General features: G+C 38.9%; 1 pseudogene; it reads right to left on the bottom strand.

The window, feature by feature from the left end:
* Positions 1-13,431: 13,431 nt before the first annotated feature.
* LOC118010838 lies at positions 13,432-16,541 on the bottom strand (annotated as a pseudogene).
* Positions 16,542-22,650: the final 6,109 nt, after the last annotated feature.

The following is a 22,650-nucleotide window of genomic DNA, read 5'->3' as shown; positions in this document are numbered from 1 at the left end:
GGTCATGATCTCAGGGTCTTGAGATTGAGCCCCACATCGGGCTCCATGTGGTGTCTCCTTGAAATTCTCTCTCCCTCTCCCTCTACCCCTTCCCCACCGCTCACACTCTCTAAATAAATAAATAAATAAATAAATAAATAAAATCTTAAAAAAAAAAATTCCTTCCAGACTGTTCTAACATTTCACTGGATTCATTGCTAACAACCTTTCAAAATCATCTGCATTTTCCTTACAATTTTTGACCAACTGGCTATTCATATTAAGGTAAAATATAGGATTGTTTGAGGAGTTTAATTAAGGCAAATCTCTGTTTTCTAAACACTGCAAATTACACTGTAATAAATGGTACACTACACTGTCTTTTTGAAAGAATTTTAAATTAAGATTAAATGTTTCCTGTGTTTTTATAATATAAGGTTAATAAAAAGTAGACTCACCAAATAAATTCACTTTAACATTAGTGACTTTGATAGTTGTGGTTTTGACTATTTTTATAGAACTGTCACCAGTCTAAAATCAGTAATGATTTAAAGTTTTGCTAAAGCAAGCACTTGAATCAAACTTTGTTGAGGGAGTAAGGTGCAGCAACTCACTTAGCTTGTGTAGACCATGAGACTCAGTGCAGCTTTATTCTCAGCTTGTTTTCCCATGTGTAGATTTTTGTTAAGTAATTAAACAAGGAAGCCATTGGACTGAGGTGGCTCTGATGCTTTGGTAGTCTACATAAGCAAACCAAAACTTAAGCCAGAATCAACGCACTCCAATTCAAGAAAATGAAACCTAAGAACAACCAGTCACAAACAGCCAACCAGGCTTTCCCAAATAAAATGATCACTTAAGCTATAGCCAAGCGAAGTAATTTTCTTGCTTTGCTTCCCCTAGCTCCTCTTAGTGGAGTGCCCTAACCACCTTTGGTTTGGTACTACCCAATTTGAATCAATGTATATTCAAATAAACTCAAAAAAAAAAAAGTTAATATGCCTCGATTTACCTTTTAGTGTCCTCGATACAGAACTGAAGTCCCTTAAGAAGTCACTTAAAGTTTTCTAATAAAAATGAGGTGTGCAAAAGACATGGACTTATTACTCAAGAAAAATCAAATTCCATAGCATAACTTCAGTTTTAATTTCGATACTACCACAATTTGTCTACAGATTTTTCCTTTTGATTCACAATCAACCAATAATTAAACAATAAATATTGATTGAGTGAATATTGTATATAGGAGAACATTCAAGAGATTAAGCTCTGTAGTCATGAATTCAACCGAAGCCCCAAAGTTAAAAAGAATAGGCAGTAAGTACCCTCATAGTCCAAAAAGAGGTAACAATCATATCAAGGCCAGCATTACTAAAAGGCTGCTCTCAACCAGTACTGTGAACCCCTATCACTAGACAACCTACCTCACTCAGAGAGATGTTTACCAAGGACAGAATTGTTGGCCTTCAGCAGTGACACAGGAGTAAAAGAAAGCCCACTGAGAAAGTCCTAAGGAGAAATCAGCATGTTCAAGGAATTGCAAATTTAGACTGGTATCTGTTACTTTCTCCCTTAAAGTAATCAACACACGCCAACTACAGCAGGGAAAGGAAGGGAAGCAGCCATTGGACAAACTATACTCCTAGGGATTTACATGACAAAAGTGTTCTATTTCCTATAAACCAGGTATGCCATCAAAGGAAGTTGGGTTTATGCATGGCCTCTTTGGGTGAGCAGATTCCAGAAGAGGCTCCTGCAGGTGTTGAACTGGGGAGCAGGAATTGAAGGGAAGGCCACATGAAATATACCTGGAAATACTTAGTTCCCAGCAGAGAAATGGGTAGATACCCCACAGAAGGCTTCCAAAGAGCCCATGATGCAGCCCTGGAGAGATCCAGCATGTGGGTGCCAGGCACTCCAGGACACCATGACAAAATTATACCACCAAACCCTTACCCATGCCTCTGCTCCTTTTATCTTTCTTCCCTTCTCCCCATCCAACCCCAGAAGCAGCAGTAGCAGCACCAGGATGAGAGATGGAGTGACAGGGCCAGGACGCACAGTGAAAGAATACACCAGTCTCCCTTCCTCACTCAGGTTCCTGTGCCACAAACCAGGCCTGAGCAAGAAGAAATGGGCAAGTTTTGGATTGGATGTGAAATGAAAGTTCTAGGGTGTACCAGACTAGGTTTTCTAAAAATCAGTGTTCTTATAATTGAACAATATTAAAAAATAATAATAATTAATTAATGAAAATTAAAAATGGAAAACATTTTTTATTTTTATTTTTTAAAAAGATTTTATTTATTTATTTGAGAGAGAGAGAATGAGAGAGAGCACATGAGAGGGGGGAGGGTCAGAGGGAGAAGCAGACTCCCTGCCGAGCAGGGAGCCCGATGCGGGACTCGATCCAGGGACTCGATCCAGGGACTCGATCCAGGGACTCGATCCAGGGACTCCAGGATCATGACCTGAGCCGAAGGCAGTCGCTTAACCAACTGAGCCACCCAGGCGCCCCGAAAATGGAAAATATTTTTTAAAAAGCTATGCAATCTAACCAAGATGGCAAGGGACAAGGAAGGAAAAACATGGTGAATGGCAGTAGTTGGAAGAAAACAAAGTCCATTCAATAAACGCATTATTTGTGAAAAACGTTTTGCAGGACATAGCAGGAAATAGGAGATAAACATGATATGGCTCGAGTCTTTGAACATCTCACAGTGTGGTGAGAAAAGGAAGACATGTTCATGAAAAACTCCAATACAACAAAGAAAATATATGCGCTATGAGATAAAAGCAGTGCCACTGCACTGCTGATTCTGTCTCTCCCCATATGAATTTGATCCCAACTCTCTATCACTTCTGTCCAAAACTCTAAAGAAAAAAACCCTATCTTAGGCTGAGGAAAAAAAAAAAAAAAAATGAGGTTAAAGGCAAAATAATCAATTGCTTTTTGTTTGTTATAAAAGATTTTGGTAGAAAACTTTAAAAATTAGGCCAAAATTAGTTTTAAATGTTAATTATCTTTCATTTAGCCAAGTAAGTCTATCCCTTGTCACCACCAATAATTGAGTTGTGTGTGAAAGAGAACTAAATACTATAACTATTTGAAAGTCAGGGGTGGAAAGCAAAATTACTACTATTTATAAATTTAACAACAGTGTGAATACTTACAAAACCTAAGAAAATCAATCGAAAAGAATGATACATGAGTATGAGAGTTTGTTAAAGTAGCTAGATATTTAAAAAAAATTAGTATTGCCTATGTACTAACAATAAATAGCTGGTAATTACAGTAGTCCCCCTTATCCACAGGGGATGCACTCCAAGATCCCCAGTGGATGCCTGAAACCACAGAGTGCCGAACATACAGATATACTATGTTTTCTCCTGCACAGGCATACCTATGCTAAAGTTTAATTGATAAATTAGGCACAGGAAGAGATTAACAACAACTAATAATAAAATAGAATAATTATAACAATATACTATAATAGGGGCGCCTGGGTGGCTCAGTCGTTAAGCGTCTGCCTTCGGCTCAGGTCATGATCCCAGGGTCCTGGGATCGAGCCCCGCATCGGGCTCCCTGCTCGGTGGGGAGTCTGCTTCTCCCTCCCCCACTCCCCCTGCTTGTGTTCCCTCTCTCGCTGTGTCTCTCTCCATCAAATAAATAAAAAAAATCTTTTTTAAAAAAACAAGATACTGTAATAAAAGTTATATGAATGGGTTCTCTCAAAATACGTTGCGGTACTCACCCTTCTTAGGCCGACCTGAGTCGAAAAAACACCTACGTGAGCGGAGTGACGTAGCATCCTGACGCAGAGTTAGGCTACTATTGGCTTTCAGCCGATTCGTCAGAATCATCTGCTTCCTGCCACGGTTGACAGCGGATCACCGAAAGTGCGGAAGGCAAAGCTGAAACCATGCCTAAGGGGAGACTACTGTCTAATGGAAAACAAGACATGATGGTACTGATTGAGGAGGTCATGGAGAAGACGGAACCGCTGGTGGACCCTCAAGCTGGACCTGGGCAGTCAGAGTCTCCTCACCGCATCCCCTGTCCTCGGAATGTCTGTTTGCCCACCATTCCCACAGTGGAGGTTGTTTCCAAGGATGCAGCCTTGAGAGAGTAATGTGTTGCTCGGACCATCTGTACAGTATACGTGACTGAACCACTGGTTCAGGCCTCTGGATAAATATTTACGATTCCGGCAGGCGGGTGCAGAGATCTGTTTGTCTTGCTGCCACCCAAAACAAGCCTGGTAAGTAAGTTCCCTTGCACATTAAACCTGCCACCTACCAAACTGGAGTGGTCTGCCTCTTCCCTCCGTCCCTCCTTGCCTTCTGTATAGGGGGCCCAGTTTACAAACCCACACATACACAGGAAGCCGGAGTATAAAACATCTAGGAATCACACTAATAAAAACTGCTGGACCTCTTTTTTTGAAAACTGTATATTTTTATTGAGACAATATTTTAAAAGCATCAGGCTATTTTACTGGTAGCTATTTTGTGTGCCATTTAATCTGGAACCAACAGACTTTGTCAGAACAAGATGCGTGACATATGCTAAGACATGATCCCATCAATGGCAGGTGCATAAAACATGCTACTTCACACACATAGCTACCTGCTGCTTGCAGTTCTGCTGCAGTGTCTATCTGCATAACACAAGAATTCTGTGAAAAACTATTTTTCACAATTCCCATCACAAAGAAAAAATATGTATCAGGATGTGTTTATAATTGTAAGCACTGTATTACTGAATACAGTTCTGACAAGGAAGAACTTCCACTTTGATTGGACATTGATGAGAACCAGATTCCCACTTAGACTTTTACATAACTGATGATTGGAAGAATTTCCATAAACTGGCTTCCGGTTCTACACGTTTTAACTCTTCTCTCTCCCTCACTACCCACATATTTCTTGAGGCAGGATCTGTACGATGTGTTCATCCTGACATAGGATCTCTGGCCTTGCACCTTCCCATCACCAAGTAGATGTCCATGTAATAGGCTGCAGGAGTATCCCTGGAATCCTCTCCTATCCCAGGACTTCTAGGAGTAACTTAACTATGCATGGAAGTTACTCTGAATCTCAATGTGTATCCCATTAAATTCAAACTAAATGATTTCCCAATTCAACTTCCCTTCCGCCAGGTATCAAAAATGCCTGAGGGGCAATGTAATGGAAAGGCAATCTCAATCGAACAATGAAGGGATTTGGAATTCTAAACTGATGGAGTTTTAAATATCTTACTGTCGCCTGGGATAACTATTTCTGGATAAGTAAAAACAGAGTTTTCCTTTCCGTACATATTCACCTTTTTTTCCTGGGTCCTCCTACACTTGGAAGAGAAAGCAAGGGGATGGTGGTATTTGTCTTGGCCCCCTTCTGTTCTTGCTGAGCCAGACTGTTGTTAGGCTCTTGGTTACAGCGATTTTTACACCACAGTGTGGATCATTCTGTTTTCTCGTGTGATTCTTCCACCTACTCAGTAAAAATAGCTTGTCTCTCCTCAATGTAGTAAAGTTTTAAAAGCTCTGATCTTTTCTTGCCTGATTGTGGCACCTCCCAATCTGAAAACAAGAAACAGAATACCATTCTGGTTGTCTTCATAGTAACTACTACTGTTTCTAAAACCAAAATCAGAGCAGACACACAACTCCAGTTTGGGAGGCTGGACTCCCTCCAGTCCAACAACCGGTTTCTCCTGTTAAATAATCCTCAGAGCCTAAAATGGAGAAAAGGAAGTATAGAAGCACAAAATGTATCTAGTTAGCAAAACTTTGGGGCAATGAAATTCCCAATTTTACTTTCTTTACCCACTATTCTTGCTACCCAGGAAATCTCATCCATTTCTATGGTTTCAAACCACCTATATCCCAATGACTCCAAAGTCTATGTTGGAACTTCCTCCTGAGTTCAAGATCTATTTATCCAATTCCCATGGAACATTGTAACTTAAACACGGGTCTTAAATGTAACTTATTGTCCCTTTCAAATAATCACTTTGGTGTGTATTTCCTAAGAACCAAGACATTCTCTAGCATAACCAATTATCAAAACCTGGAAAATAATATTGATTCAGTGCTACTATGAAGTCTGCAGAAGTTATTTATATTTTACCAATTATCCCAATAGTGCTCTTTCTAGGGAAAAAAAAAAAAACTCTGATCAAGTATCACACATTACATTTAGCTGCCATGTCTCCTTAGTCTCATTAATCTGAAATAGTTCCTCAGTCTATTTTTTTCTTTACCTTGACCATTTTTAATGAAGCTGGCAAGTTAATTTGAAGAGGCCTCTCAATTAGGTTTTATCTGAGAATTCCTCATGATTAGATTAAAGCTGTATTATGTGGCAGAATTAACATCAAAGTAGTGTTGTGTTCACTTCAAGCGCATCATATTAAGCAGCGTATGATGTTTGTCTGCACCATTACTGTGACATTAAGTTTCATCACTTGGTTTCTCTACTGTAAATTTGCTATTTTTCCTTCGAGGTTAGTAAGTGCTTTGTAGAAAGATACTATGAGACTACATAAATATCCTGTTCTTCATCAAAATTTACCAACTAGTTGAAACATTTATTGATGATTCTTGCAGGAATCAATATTACCATGACATTTGCCAAATGATGATTTTCTAACCATCATTCCTTTTATACGTGTCATTTGGCATTCTACTGTAATGAAGTTTTTCCTTTTTCCCATTTGTTTATATCAGTGTGGTCTCATGAATACCTGTTTTATTCAAGGGGTAAAAAGTCATTATGATCATTGAAATGCTCAGATTGTCCCAGCAGGAGCCATATAATACTTTTATACAATAATAAATCCCCAAAAATGGTATAGTAAGTGAGCCCTCATCAAATGCCCTGTCCAATCCCAGCTTTGAAAGAACTTATTGTGTGGACTGTATATCTGGCGTTCTTTCTTATATATGTCATTGGTGTGCATTCACAAAAATTAATAATAAATCATAGGCTAAATATATTAAGAATCTACTGTGTTCTAGGCATATTGCTAAGCACTGTCCATGTGCTACCTCATTTAATCTTTAAAAAATAAACCCATAAAACGGATATTATTTTTATAATGCCTATTTTACAACTGGGGAAACTCAGCTTTACAGGGGTTAAACAGCTAAGAAATGGGAAAACTGGGGTTTGAACCCAGATAATCTGCCTCCAGAGATTTTATCCTCTGAGCCATGCTTAGGTCTTAGATTCTTAAAGAGTAGACAAAAACCATACTTGATAAACACCCAAATGCCTACTTCCGCAAACTTCCTTCTGCATGCAGAAGATCAGCCTAGTATATAGTACTTGAGAGCACAGATCCTACTAGAGTGAGGCTGCCTAGATTCTAATTCATGTTCTTCCATTCATGAGCAGTATGATTTTGCCCTCCATGAGCTTCAGTTTCTTTCCATCTAAAACAGTAGTAATAATAACACTTCACAGAACTGTTTTTAAGAATTGTAAGGGTTCATGCAAGTGGAGCACTTGGCTTGGCAACTTGGCACATAGTAGGCACACAATAAATATGTTTAAAAAAAATACTAAGATGGTCACAGAAAATCTCTGCTTGTGATTTTTAACTTGAGCCACACTTGTGCTATGATGGTCTCTTTGATGTAGCTTTAAGTGTTTCTTAAAAGAAACAATATTTATTGTTGCCAAATGACTGCTATGTTCTGACTTCAGAATTTCTGAGACCCTGAAACCTTCTACATGAGTATCTTCAGATATTTTGCACCTAGTCCAAATCTGGCTTTCATTAGCCATTAAAATCAAAGGCAACTTTAAATCAAAGAATAAAACAGACTTTTCCTAAGCTTAGTCTCACATTAGCATGTGAGAGAACCTGCATCAGCAAAAATCTTTTTTTTTTTAATCAACCTAAACCTCTGACTAAATTAATAAGAGTTGAGTTTGACCTTTAAAATGCTAAAAAATACAGTTCCCGGTATAATTCTTGTTCATCCCCGGACCGAACCATTCTCATAGTAAATTATGGCACTAACAGCTGGCTGCCAATGAAGTCAACTATTAATTGTATGTTCACTGCACTGCCTGATATAAATCAATATGAGTAATGAGCAATTGTCCTCAGTCTATAGATACACAGATCCTACATTGCAAAATAATTTAAGGTTGGCTGTCAGCCTCCTCAGACTACATGTCATTTGGTCTTCGCTAAAGATACAGCGAAAACGAACACACATTGAAAACCGCCTAATCTGTCTCTGCCGCAAACTTCTAGTCATCCCAATAAAAATGACAACAGAAATGATTTTTGATAGCGTATTAAAATAAACAACTTCTATGCTTTTAAAGATCCCGATGGACTCTAAAGAATGGGATTCAGGGTGTCACTACTTTCTGATCTCAAACTCTCAAAATTCCCTCTCTGTTCATGTCCTTCTGCCTTTCCCACTCCCTCCTTTCTACCAAACCTGCTCTCCATCTTCATAAAGGCCACCAGCCTCCCTGTTTTCCTGCTTCCCACTACTACCTAGCTTCTTTTGTCTCTCTACCCTGATTCGATCCCATGGACCCTAAGGGATAGTGACACTTTCATTTTACAGTTGACCATTCCTACTTTAGGAATTGCTTACCCTAGACCACCTCAGTGTTCCTCATCACTGACTCCTGGATGGCAGAGTATTACCAAGGAATATAAGAAAATGATGCTGACAGAGTCTATCCTACACCCACCTACAGAGTCTATCCTACACCCACCTACAGAGTCTATCCTACACCCACCTTGTTTAACTTTGATAGGCCCTTTATACAGTTCAATAATAAATTTAAGTGCAGATTTTGCAAAGTGGCTTCTATAAAGCACTCTCAGAATATGTTGACAAGTCTTTGGTGTGGGTAGTGGATTCCATGGTTCTTTAAGCTCGAAAACCACTGGTTTGAATGAAGTTAAGCTCTTTTCTGCAGAACTTAGTAGAGCCAGGCACAGTGGGGATTTCCAGGTAGGGATTACATATGAACCATTTCTCAAAATTTTTGCCTAAGGAACCACTTTTTCACAGTACAACCATATCTCTATATACTGTGAAACAAGTTGGGGATAGAATATATTAATTCATCTCTTATTAACTCCTAACACAGCTGTTCTGAACCAGGTTAAATCAGTTCTGGTACCAATTTCATTACTGGGTGGGGGGCCTAGATGCCACACCAACAAGCAATTCTCAGATACCAGCTGGGTGTCCTACAATTTAACTCAATTCTGATACTATCTACCTAGAGATAGCATCAAATTCCACAGGTTAAGAGTTCAGTCCTAACAAGACTGCCCACCTCCCCCACAACTTTAGATGCCAGTTACAAGTCCAGGTTGTTACCTGTGCTTCTGACCAACTGGCTATAAATCAAAGGTTCCCATGACCTCATCCCTGTGTTCAACTAATTTGCTAAAGCATCTCACAGAACTCAGAGAAACAATTTACTTGCTAGATCACTGATCTGTTACAAAAGGATGTAACTCAGGAACAGCAGATGGAAGAGGTGCATAGGGCAAAGTGTGGGTGAGGGCACGGAGCTTCTAAGCCCTTTGCAAGCACACAGCTCTCCCAGCACCTCCATGTGTTCACCAACCTGAAGCTCTTCGAAGCTCTTCAGGCTCCCCTCTTTTGAGTGTTAATAACCGTGACCGGTTAACTGATTGGCCATTGGTTATTCAACCTGCAGCCCCTCTCCTCTTCCAGAAGGTTGGGGGTGTGAGAGTGAAACCCTCTATCACAGGGTTGTCCCCACTGGCAGCCAAGCCCCATTCTTAGGTGCTTTCCAATGGTCACTTCATTAACATAACAAAAGGCACCTTATCGCTCTCCACACTTCAGGAAATTCCAAAGGTGTTAGGAGTTCTGTGCCTGAAAAGATAGACCAAATACATTTTATTATTTTAAATCACAGTATCACACATGTCCACTCTAAAATTTCTCTTTTTTTAAGATTTTTTTTTTAATTTGAGAGAGAGACAGAGATCGTGACAGAGAGCATGAGCAAGGAGCCCGAGGACAGGGCTTATCCCAGGGCCCTGGGCTCATGACCTGAGCCTAAGGCAAATGCTTAACCAACTGAGCCACCCAGGCCCTCCCACCTCTAAATTTCTTGACTCATTCTTGCCTCCTGGGTTGTAATAAACGACTTAATTTACATGGAAGCTGAAGACCTCTTCACATGAATTCTTCAGTTTAGCTGCTTTTTCCAGTCTGCTCCTCTCTTCTCTGAAGCTGAAGAAGTGCTAGAGGTAGGTTCCTGCCGACCAGTCTCCTTCTCATATCTTAAGATGCTGTCCCCTCACCCCATCTATAGAAACCCCCTTCATTAGCCACCTCACTTCCTTACACTTGAAACCTGTATCTACAAACATGTCAACACTCATCTGGCATAAAAACCCTGTCAACCAGCTAACTACCTGTAACCTCTCAATGTCCCCTTTCATATACTTTGGCCACCACCAAACTATTCCCTGAATGTACCCTGTACTTTCTTGACTCCCGGTCTTTGCTCATACTGTTAAGCCCAGATATGATTATTATCATCTTCCCCATCTTGAATACAATTCATCCCAGAACATTCCACAAACCAATCAAGCGAGTAAGATCTTTTTCACCTCTATTCCTCTAATACCTACCATGTTCTATTTTGTTTGATATCTTTAGAGGTTGTTCAGAAGTTTTTAAATCATATCTATTGAGCTATAATTTACAAAAAGTACCTATTTCAAGTATACAACTTGATGAATTTTGAAAATATATACACTCGTTTTACCATCACCATAATCTAGGTATGTAACATTATTCCATGACTCCCAAGTTCCCTCATGACCCTTAGCAATTAGTCCACCAGTTAGTTCAGTCTTAGGCATCATGTAATAATGATAAAATGATTAGCTCATTGGGATGACATAAAAAATCATAATTGTGTATAGATTTCATAATAAAGCTGTAAAATACATGAAAAATGAAAGAATAAAGGGAAAAATACATATTTCTAGTCACAGTGGAGATTTTTGAAGTTAATTATGTTTTAAATAATTTTTTAAAGATTTAAAACAAGAAAAAAGTTGTTAATATTTACCTACACATTTACCATTTGTTTCATTACTTTCTGTAGATCCAAGTTTCTGTCTGGTATCATTTTCCTTGAACCTGAAGAACTTTTTTCAATATATCTTATAATGAAGATCTGCTGGAAACAAATTCTCTCACATTTTGTTTGTCTGAAAAAAGAAATCTGTATTTTGCTTTTACAGTTGATAGCTTTTCTAGATATCTAATTCTAAGTTAACAGCAGAACTTTAAAGATATTTTTCCTCTGGCTTGCGCTGTTATTAACCAGAAGTCTGTTGTCCTTTTCGTTTTTTTAAATTTTTTATTTATTTATTTGACAGAGAGAGAGAGAGCATGCATGAGCTGGGGGAGAGGCAGATGGAGAGGGAGAAGCATACTCATTCCCCACTAAGCAGTGAGCCCGATGCGGGACTCGATCCCAGGACCCCAATCATGACCTGAGCTGAAGGCAGAGGCTTAACCTACGGAGCTACCCAGGCACCCCTTATGACTTTTTTTTTAAGTAGTTTTAGGTTCATAGCAAAATTGAGAGGGAGGTACAGAGATTTCCCATATGTCCTCTGCCCTCACACATGCATAGCCTCCTTTGTTATCAAAAGTAGTATATTTGTTATAAATGATGAACCTACACATTCTAATTAACCAACATCCATAGTTTATATTACAGCTCACTCCTGGTGTTGTACATTCTATGCATTTAGACAACAGCATAATGACATGTATCCATTATTATGTAGTATTATACAGAATGTTTTCAATGCCCTAAAAATCCCCCGTGCTCTGTCTATTCATCCCTCCCTCCATCCTCACTTCTAGAAACCATTCATCCTTCTACCGTCTCCACAGTTTTGTTTTTTCCACAATGACATAACTGCAACCATACAGTATGCAGCCTTTTCAGATTGACTTCTTTCACTTAGTAATATGTACTTAAGTTCCCTCCATGTCTTTTCATTGCTTGATAGCTCATTTGGGGGGGGGGGGGCACTGAACAATATTCCATTATCTGGATATACCATAATTCATTTATACTTTCACCTACTAAAACACATCTTGGTTGCTTCCATGTTTAGGCAATAATGAATAAAGCAGCTATAAACATCATGTGCAGGTTTTTGTGTGAACTTAAGTTTTTAACTCCTTTGGACAAATACCAAAAAGTGCAATTGCTGGATCTTATGGTAAGAGTACATATAATTTTGTAAGAAACTGTCCAACTGTCTTCCAAAGTGGCTGTGCCATTTTGCATTCCCACCAACAATGAATGAAGAGTTCCTATTGCTACACATCTTTGTTAGCATTTGGTGTTGTCAGTGTTCTGGATTTTGGCCATTCTGATAGATGTGTAATAGTATGTCATTGTTGTTTTAATTTGCATTTCACTGATGATGTATGATGTGAGCATCTTTTCATATGCTTATTTACTATCTGTATATTTTTAGTGAATGTGTGTTAAGGTTTTTGCCCCATTTTTTAATCAAGTTGTTTGTTTTCTTATTACTGAGTTTTAAGAATTCTTCATATATATTTTTTTAAGATTTTATTTATTTATTTGACAGAGAGATACACAGCGAAAGAAGGAACACAAGGAGGTGGAGTTGGAGAGGGAGAAGCAGGCTTCCAGCAGAGCAGGGAGCCCGATGCGGGACTGGATCCCAGGACCCTGGGATCATGACCTGGGCCGAAGGCAGACGCTTAACGACTGAGCCACCCAGGCATCCCTCTTCGTATATTTTTGATAATGGTCTTTTGTTAGATGGATTCTTTGCAAGTATTTCCTCCTAGTCTATGACTTATCTTCTTGTTCTCTCGACATTGTCTTTCACAGAGCGGAAATTTTTAATTTTAATGGAGTCCAGCTTATCAATTATTTCTTTCATGGATCATGCCTTTGGTGTTGCATCTAAAAAGTCATCATCACACCCAAAGTCATCTAGGTTTTTTCTAATGCTATCCTCTGGAAGTTTTATAGTTTTGCATTTTACATTTAGGCCTATGATCCATTCTGAGCTAATTTTTGTGAAGGGTGTAAGGTCTGTGTCTGGATTCATTTTTTTTTTTTTCTTGTGGGTATCCAGCTGTTCTAACCCCATTTGTTGAAAAGACTGTCTTTGCTCCATTGTATAGCCTTTGCTCCTTAGTCAAAGATGTTGACTATGTTTATGTGGGTCTATTTCTAAGCTCTGTATTTTGTTCTATTGATCTATTTGTCTATTCTTTTATCAATATCATACTGTCTTGATTACTGTAGCTTTCTGGTACGTTGATTTTGTTGTTGTAGTTTTGTTTTTGTTTTTGTTTTTGTTTTTGTTTAGTAGCAGAAAGACAGACTTTATTGAGCCCCTCAACCCTAGTTTTCTTTGTCCTGCACAGGCTTGGTTTCCCAGAGACCCCTGTTCTGGCGGGCAGCAGTAAGACCCACTTTGTAGCTAGCAGGGGCATCTCTGTGGATAGTAGAGGGTTTACCCATGTGCTGGTGGTTGCCCCCTCTGAAAGGATACTCCACAGGATTCATAGCCCCAGCCCACATTCATGGCCAGCAATTCCTCTCAACCAGCCTTCAGAATGAGCTTGTCAGTACAGCCACCTCCAGCCACCACACCGACCATACCTCTGTTGGCTGAAGAAAAGACCTTCCTTTGAACCAAAAGGACAGCTTCCCTTGGGTCTTCTTGGCCTTGGGGTTGTGGGAGATGAGAGTGGTATAGTTTCCAGAGGCTCAGGCCAACTTGTCCCAGTCTTCTCCTCCAGCAACATACAATGATGCCCTCCAGCATACTGCCCACCGGGAGCACATTGCCTATGTTGAGCTGGTTCTTCTTGCCACAGTACACGAACTAGCTAGTGTGGATGCCCTTGGCAGCGATGAATAGCTCCCTCCACTTCTTAAACCAGTGTGGATACCAGAAGACTACCTCAGTGAGCAGTACACCCCAGCCTGGGTCATGGATGATGTTCTTCATGATGCCCTTGATGTAGCTTGACCACTCTGTGAAGTCCACAGTGCGCAGACAGGCAGTGCTTCATGTGGGTGTAGAACACTGAGCTGGCACCCTTTCCCTACCCCAGATAACGGTAATGGCTCATGGTGGTAGCCTGCTGACAAGCAGAGTTGGAAGAGCTCTAGTAAGTTTTGAAGTTAGGTAGTGTCAGCACTTTGACTTTCTTCTTCTCCTTCATTAATTGCTTTCTATCTGGGTTTTTTACTTCTCCATATAAATGTTAGAATCAGTCTGCCAATATCCACAAATAACTTGCTGGGAATCTGACTGGAGTTGCATCGAATCTATAGATCAAGTTGGGTTAAACTGATACCATCACAATACTGAGTCTTACTATCCATGAACATGAAAATGTATCTTCATTTTTTTAGTTCCCTGATTTTGTTCATCAGAGTTTTGTAATTTTCCACATGTAAATCTTGTACATATTTTGTTAAATTTATGTTGAAGTATTTCAGTCTTTGGGTACTAAAGTGAATGGCATTATGCTTTTAATTTCAAATTCCATTTGTTCATTGCTAGTATAGGGGAAGCAATTGACTTTTGCATATTAATCTTGTATTCTGCAACCTTGCTATAACCACTTATTCCAGTTTTTTTGTCAATTCTTTCAAATTTTCTAAACAGATGATCATGTCATCTATAAAGACAGTATTATTTCTTCCTTCCCAATCTGTGTATCTTCTATTTCCTTTGTTTGTCTTACTGCATTAGCTAGAATTTCCAGTGGTAGTGGGGGGTGCCTGGCTAGCTCAGTGGGTTAAGCATCTGCCTTCGGCTCAGGTCACGATCTCATTGTCCTGGGATCAATCCCTGAGTCTCCAGTCGGGCCCCCTGCTCAGCAGGGAGTCTAACTTATCCCTCTGCCCCTCCCCCCTGCTTGTGCTCTCTCTCTCTTTCTTAAATAAATAAATAAAATCTTTTTTTTTAAGATTTTATTTATTTGACAGAGACAGAGAGAGCACAAACAGTGGGAGCAGCAGGCAGAGGGAGAAGGAGAAGTAGGCTCCCCACGGAGCAGGGAGCCCGATGCGGGACTTGATCCCAGCACCCTGGGATCATGACCTAAGCCGAAGGAAGATGCTTAACCGACTGAGACACTCAGGTGCCCCAATAAATAAAATCTTTAAAAAAAATGAAAAAGAAAAGGAGTGGTGGGAGGAAACATCCTTTCTTTGTACCTGATCTTAGTGGGAAAACTTCTAGTTTCTCATTTCTAAGTAAGATGTGAGCTGTAGATTTTTTTGTAGATATTTTTATCAAGTTGAGGAAGTTTCTCTCTCTTCCTAGGTTGCTGAGAATTTTTATCATGAATGAGTATTGTATTTTGTCAAATGCTTTTTCTGTATCCATTGATGTGATCATGTAGTTTCTCTTTTTTAGTATCTTGATGTGATAGATTACATTAATTGGTTTTGAATGTTGAATCAGCCTTGTATACCTGGACTTGATCCCACTTGGTTATGGTGTGTATCTGTGGTCTTTTTTATCTTTGTTTTGCTCTATATAATGTGATCTCTCGTTGCTCTTAAAGTTTGCTTTTTGACACTGGTTTCCAACATTTTATTTTTTTTTTTTTAAGATTTTATTTATTTGTCATAGAGAGAGAGAGAGAACGAGCACATGCAGGGGGAGCGACAGGCAGAGAGAGAAGCAAGCTCCCTGCTGAGCAAGGAGCCTGATGCAGGACTCGGTCCCAGGACCCTAGGATCATGACCTGATGCAAAGGCAGACGCTTAACCAACTGAGCCACCCAGGCATCCCATATTTTATTTTAGAGAGAGAGCACAAGCAGGATGGGCAGAGAGAGAAGGAGAGAGAATCTCAAGCAGACTGTGCTGAGCATGGAGCCTGACACGGGGCTCCATCTCACAGCCCTGAGATCATGACCTGAGCCGAGACCAAGAGTCAGACGATCAACCAACTGTGCCACCCAGGTGCCCCAGTTTTAATTATAATATGCCTTGACATTGTTTTCTTAATGTTTATTTTACTTACCACTCATTGACTATGTTATATCTGTGGGTCTGTACATTTTCTCAAATTTGGAAAATTCTTTATCATTATTTCTCCAAATTTTTCTTCTGCTCCATTCTCTTCTTGGACTCCAATTACATGCATGTTAGATTTCTTAATATTGTTCCATAGCTCACTGAAACTCTAATCAGTATTTTTTTTTCATATTTTCTTCTCTCTGTTTTTCAACTTGAATATTTTATATTTCTAGGTTCTCAAGGTCACTAATTTTTCATATGCAGCACCTAAGCTCCTATTAAACCTATCCTGCAGAGTTTTTACTTTAAATCTACAGTTGGCCATTGAACAATGCATAGGTTGAGGAGTACCAATCTCCTACACAGTTAAAAACCCACATGTAACTTTTAGCTCCCAAAAAACTTAATTGTAATAGCCTACTATTGACCAGAAGCCTTACCAATAACACAGTCGAGTAACACATGTTTTGTATGTCATATGTATTATACACTGTATTCTTACAATAAAATGGCTAGAGAAAAAAAAAAATGTTATTAAGAAAATCATAAGGAAGAGAAAGTACATTTTCAGTACTCTACTGAATTTATTGAAAAAATCCACATATACATGGATCCATGAGTTCAAAACCTTGTTTTTCAAGGGTCGACATATTTTTAATGTACAAAAGTTCCATTTTGTTTTTTATATCTTCCATTTCTGTCCTCATCATGTTCATGTTTTTTATTAAATTCTTAAAAATATTTATACTAGCTATGTTAAAGTCCTTGTCTGCTAGTTCCATTATCTCTGTCATTTCTGGCTCTGCTTCTGGTGACTGATCTTCTAATCATGATTGTGGTCACACATGTTTTTTCACATATCTAGTAATTTTGATGCTGGACATTGTGGATATTATACTGTTAAGTGCTGGATGATTTTGTTTTGTTTTTTTAAAGATTTTATTTATTCATTTGAGAGAGAGAGAGAACACAAGAGTGGGGAGGGTCAGAGGGAGAAGCAGACTCCCTGCTGAGCAGGGAGCCTGATGCAGGACTCGATCCTGGGACTCCAGGATCATGACCCAAGCCAAAGGCAGTTGCTCAACCAACTGAGCCACCCAGGCACCCTGGATGATTTTGTTTTTGAAATTTGTCTTAATAATCAGATAAATCCTAGCTTACTCCTTTTAAGATTTTCTGTTTAAACTTTGTTAGGGCAGGTTTAGGAACTTTACTCTCAGACTAATTTAGCCTGGTTATTGAGGCATGACCCTTCTGAGGTTTCTATTAATTGCCCCAAGTGTTCAATGAGATCTCTCTAATCTGGCTAGATGGAATTTGGTCATCTCTCTGCCCTGTGTGAGCTATTGAATTTTTTTTATTTTATAGCCCTCTTATGACACATGTTCTTTTCCTAGCTTCATAAACAAATGCACTGATGGGTATTCATTCAAAGACTTTAGGGGCCCCCTATGCAGGTACATGAAGCTCTCTTGCTCTGCAAAGTTTTTTCTTCTCTGGTACTCTGTTTTCAAATTCAAGCTGCTTCAGTCCCCCAATCTCTACCTCCTCAAATCAGTAAGTGTCATGTGCTATGCTTGAGTTCCTTCTCCCTCTGCCACTGTTTGAAAACTGCCTCTAGAGACAGAGCATTCATAGGGCTCATATTTTTCTAAGGGATCACTGTCCTGGATTGCCTGTTGTCTCAATTCTGCAATTTTTTAGTTGTCTATGGTGGGAGGGCAAGTTCCATACCATGGCAAGTCCTATCATGGCCAGAGCACATAAAAGTTTTTGTTCTATTAAATTTGAATAAATAGGTCCTATCATGGGCTGGCATATCTTTTCCAAAATTTTAATATTCTTAATACATCTTTAGATAAATATGTGCATAAAAGAAAGAAGTATTTAAAAACAAAAATCTGTATAACCTCCTTACAATGGATCTAATATGGTTTTCCTATCACAATCATGAGTGCAAAAAAGCAAGTCAAGGCAATTTTTGTAACAGTATCCTCTCTCAATTGCAAAGGAAAGTTATTGGCTCTTCTTACCTGGAGATTCAAAAACTCTGAACTCTAATCGCCTTTCTTAGTTACTGATTAGCTTTCTGTGTCCATTTTATTGAATAACAGGGACTGAGGGAACTAAAATTGATGCTTAAAGGCATATACATATAAGGAGATGGGAATTTCAGAATTACTTCATATGGATTTAAGCCTCTAATATTTGCTTTCACCTAGGTCAGGCAGGTAACCTAGAAGGCTGAAGGGACAAGGTGGGAAGTGAGGCAAACTGTGTAACACATGGCCCATCTGAAGAGTTCCAACAGACTACTGACATGTGGGATGCAAAGCAAATGCTTTCAGCTCTTCTAATTGTTCAAGAGAATATAAAAATTTCAGAAATGTAAATATTTTGTGTGAAATCCCCCAACATATGAATTTTGGAAATTAATTCAAAATTTTAAAATATTCTAAAGAATAGTGGGATTTAACCTACTGGCCACCACTACACTCTACTGCTCCCTTCCACTCCTGAAATCAAACATTCCAGACAACATCAACAATTAGGAGCAAAACTAATGCATTATAGAGAAGGTTCAATAGAGGTTGAGACCACCATGTAAATGATCAGAAAATATCTATAACAAGAAGCTAATACATTTTGTGGGGAAGGAATGTTCGTAAGAGTTATCTTGACATTAAATTCCCAAAAGTCTTTTATAATAGTCCCATGAAAATTGTTATTAAAATTGAGTCACTATGAGATTAATGGAGAAGGATAAAAAACTTAGAAGAAAAAGGAAAAGTTGGGTGGGGTTAAGTGAATATACCTTTAGTGGAATAGTTAGAAAAATGTTAATGGAGGAAAGCTCCTACAAGATGAAATATCCAAGTTGTTGAGACACTATGCATTATAAAACAGTAAATAAATAACTGTAGAAAGTGTAGAAACTTTAGAAAGATATCATCAGTGCATGAATCAAAAGTGTGAGAGTGGAAGATAAGCTTCTCTATGGTGAGACATTCCCTATCATCACTTCACACGTTTAGGTGTAGCAACTGAACATGCAACAGGCTGCTTATTTTCCTTAAATACTCTGTTTGCAGTTAGAGTAAACCTGATCTAGAAGAGTAACAGCAATTTTATGCATGGAAGTCAAGCTTTCATTTACCAGGTAACCAGAACATCATTATCACATTTTTTGTCTCCTTTAAATAGAAAAGTAACTATTTACCAAAATGTTAATATAATGATATTAAAGAGTATTTTGAAAGTTATATATAATACCTAAAATTTAGATAAATTAAATATCTAAATACAATTTGGCACTTACACATTAATTCTTAACTGTGGTCAACTACCTGGCTTTATGCATGAATTAAGAAGACCCTTCCTTCCTAATTTCAGGTCATTATCTGGGAATCAAGGCCTTTCCAGGCCTTTCCAGGCCCTTTCCAGGGCCAAGTCCCTGAGCTCTAAAACCTCAACATATTTTGATAACAAATGTTTGTGACTTTTTCTTTGATTCTCATTGTTTTTCCTTTTCAAAAATAAAAATAAAAAACAGTTATTTACACTTGACTTTTTAAAAAGATTTATTTATTTGAGAGAAAGAGAGAGAGCGTGCGAGTCATGGGAGGAACAGAGGGGCAAAGGGAGAGGGAAGGGGAGAATCTCAGGCCGACTCCTGGCTGGCATGGAGCCCAATGTGGGGTTCAATCCTACGACCCCGAGATCATGACCTGAGCTGAAATCAAGAGTCGGATTCTTAACTGACTGAGCCACCCAGGCGCCCCATACGCTCGGACTTTTAAAGGTAATTAAAATAGTTGTCCTTTGACTCTTAGTTCTCCTACTTTATAAGGAAAAGAAACAAAAATCTAAAAAATCATAGCAGTGTAATATAAGTTCTTATATTTAACCCAATTGTCTCTTCTTTCATTTAGTGGATTCAAGTTTCCTTATCCAAATTTCACTGCTCAAGAAACTGGCCCACCTGTATCCTGTCACTTGCCTTTTCTAGGACTTTCGTCTATTAAAGGAGGAATTTGAATTGAATTATCTCTGAGATTCTATCATCCAGTCAAATTCTATAAAATTGCAACCTAAGGCAAAATCTGACTTGGACTTCCGAAAATACCAGTTTACACTGGAAATTGTTCACTAAAAGGGGTGTACCTCTTCTAGAAAAAAAGCACTTTCAAATAGCATTTATACATAAAATTTAATGTAGTTTTTAAGCGAATATAAAATAATAGGATGACAATAGTATGTTAAGAAAATTTCCATGTATATATAAAAGATACTGGGCAGAGTGTCACTACCCAGTTAATGGACCTACAAGTCATTGTGAGCCTTTCCAGAATTCTGCTGCAGTCAAGAGAACAAAAATATTAAACATCAACCCAAGAGGCAGGGTAAATAAAATTAAGAAGCAGTATCTCACTTTCATACAAAATTATAAGTTATGCACAAAATTGTGGTCCCCACAGCACGGAAAAGCAAACCTGAGGCCATAGTCTTTGAGGTTAAACTCTTTTAAAGTAAGACTGCTTAGTTTTAGTGACAAAGGGCAAAGGGGATACAATCAAAGTTATTATCATTTTAAATGGAACAGACAGCTTAAACATGAACTCATTAATCAAACCCTAGAACACCAGAGTACCAATTGAAATTGGAAAGAGGTTTTTATAGAGCAAAGGAAGGAAGATAGCTAACATGGAAATTCTTACTTTCAAGAAATGAGACAGGCTGGGGGAAATGTGTGTGTGTGTGTGTGTGTGTAATTTCCATGCAATTTGAGATAAGTTGAGATTTAATTTAGTGAAGATGTACCTGTTATTGTGTCCAGAACAATACTAGATATGACAGAAATGTTTAAAACATGGACCTTCTCTTCAAGATTTATAATCTGTCTGAAAGAAGTGTACATTCATGGATTAACAATTCAGAGTAGGCTGCGAAGTGAACAGAGTTATGTTGGGGTATAAATCTAACCTCCTAAACTTTTTTGATGGCACTGTTAGAGATGAAAATCTGAGAAGCAAATGATGCTTGACCCTATGATAGTGTTCCTTATGTCACACATTCTTGATGAAAACTGTAAAGATTATAAACTGTAATTTCATGTTCACCTATGACTGCATTTCGTGAGTTGAAAAATTAACCTACAAGAAAATAGGAAACATTAGCAAAAACACAAAAAGTCATAAAAACTGAGGACATCCTAGGCCCTAAAGTGATATGCAGCCAAGCATAAGTGTGCATGGACAGCCAGTCTCCCTGGAAGGCCAACAGAGTAATGTTCTCTTGGGAAGGCAGTTAGCTTAGTGATGAAGAATACGGATCATGGAGTCAGCCTGCCAGCATTCGAATCTTAGCTTCAGCATGGAAAAGTTGTTAAACCTTCATGACTCTCAATCTCCTCATCTGTAAAGTGAGGATAGATATTGGGTTAACCTTACAGAGTGGCTGTAAGGATGAAATCAGGTAATCCATGTAAAGAACTCAACACCATACCAGCACATGGCAAACACTCCTTAAATACTAGCTATTACTAAAAACAGATCCATGTGATATAAAGAGCAAAGGGTCCCAGCTATTCCTTTAATAGCTAGTTGAGTTTGGGGAGTCCCTTCATCTCTAAGACAAGAGCATTGGTTTGCATACCTGTAAAAAGACAATAATAATAATATTTGCCTCATCCAGGGAAAACTCCAGTGGGAAGCAGAATAAGAGCATGTATGAAAAAATGCTTTGTAGTAAAGAAAGTGGTAAAGGCATGTGGGTTCTTGCTACAGTAATGATTCCTGTGCGCCCTTCTAAAGAGGTCAGCGGCCTATATTTCTGCCTACTTTTGCTCACAGATGTACCCCAGCACTTAGGACAGTGATGGGCACATAGCAGTGGTCATTAAAAATAATAGAATGAATAAACAAAGATCACATTTCTATAACCCTGAAGTTCATTTTGTTTGGCCTGTTATCTCTCTGGAATCAGTACAGATGAGGAATCTGAAGGCCTGAGAGCAGTCACATAGACCGCGTTCGTTTTCTGTTGCTGTGTAACAAATTAACACAAACAACACCCATTTGTGCGCCCATGGTTCTGTAAGGCAGAAGTCTGGCCCCACGTAGCTGGGTCCTCTGTTCAGAGGCTCATGGTGTTGACATCAAGCTATCAGCCAGGCTGTATTTTCCTCTGGAGGCTCCACTAGGGAAGTCTCCCAAGCCCATTAGGGTTGTGACAGATTTCAGTTCTTTATGATTGCAGAACTAAGGTTCCCATGTCCTTGCTGGTTGTCATCTGGCTGCTCTCATCTCCTGGAGGCTGACTGTATTCCTTCCCATGTGGCCCCTCCATAAGCAGTTCACAATATCTCCTCAGCAGAACCCTTCATGGCCAGCAGTAGGATCCTCCTCACCGTGAATCGCCCACATGCTTTGAATCTCTCTGACTTCTGCTCATTGGCTAGAGAAAAACTCTACTTTTAAAGGAAAACCCAGATAATCTCCCTTTTGCTACAGAATGTAACCTACCCAGGGGACTGATATCTGATCATAATCAGAGATTCCACCCACACTTAAA

This window comes from Mirounga leonina, unplaced genomic scaffold (genome assembly GCF_011800145.1).
Source record: "Mirounga leonina isolate KUSES-001 unplaced genomic scaffold, KU_Mleo_1.0 Mir_129, whole genome shotgun sequence".
NCBI classification, from domain to species: Eukaryota; Metazoa; Chordata; class Mammalia; order Carnivora; family Phocidae; genus Mirounga; species Mirounga leonina.
This window is presented reverse-complemented; position numbering and strand designations above follow the sequence as displayed.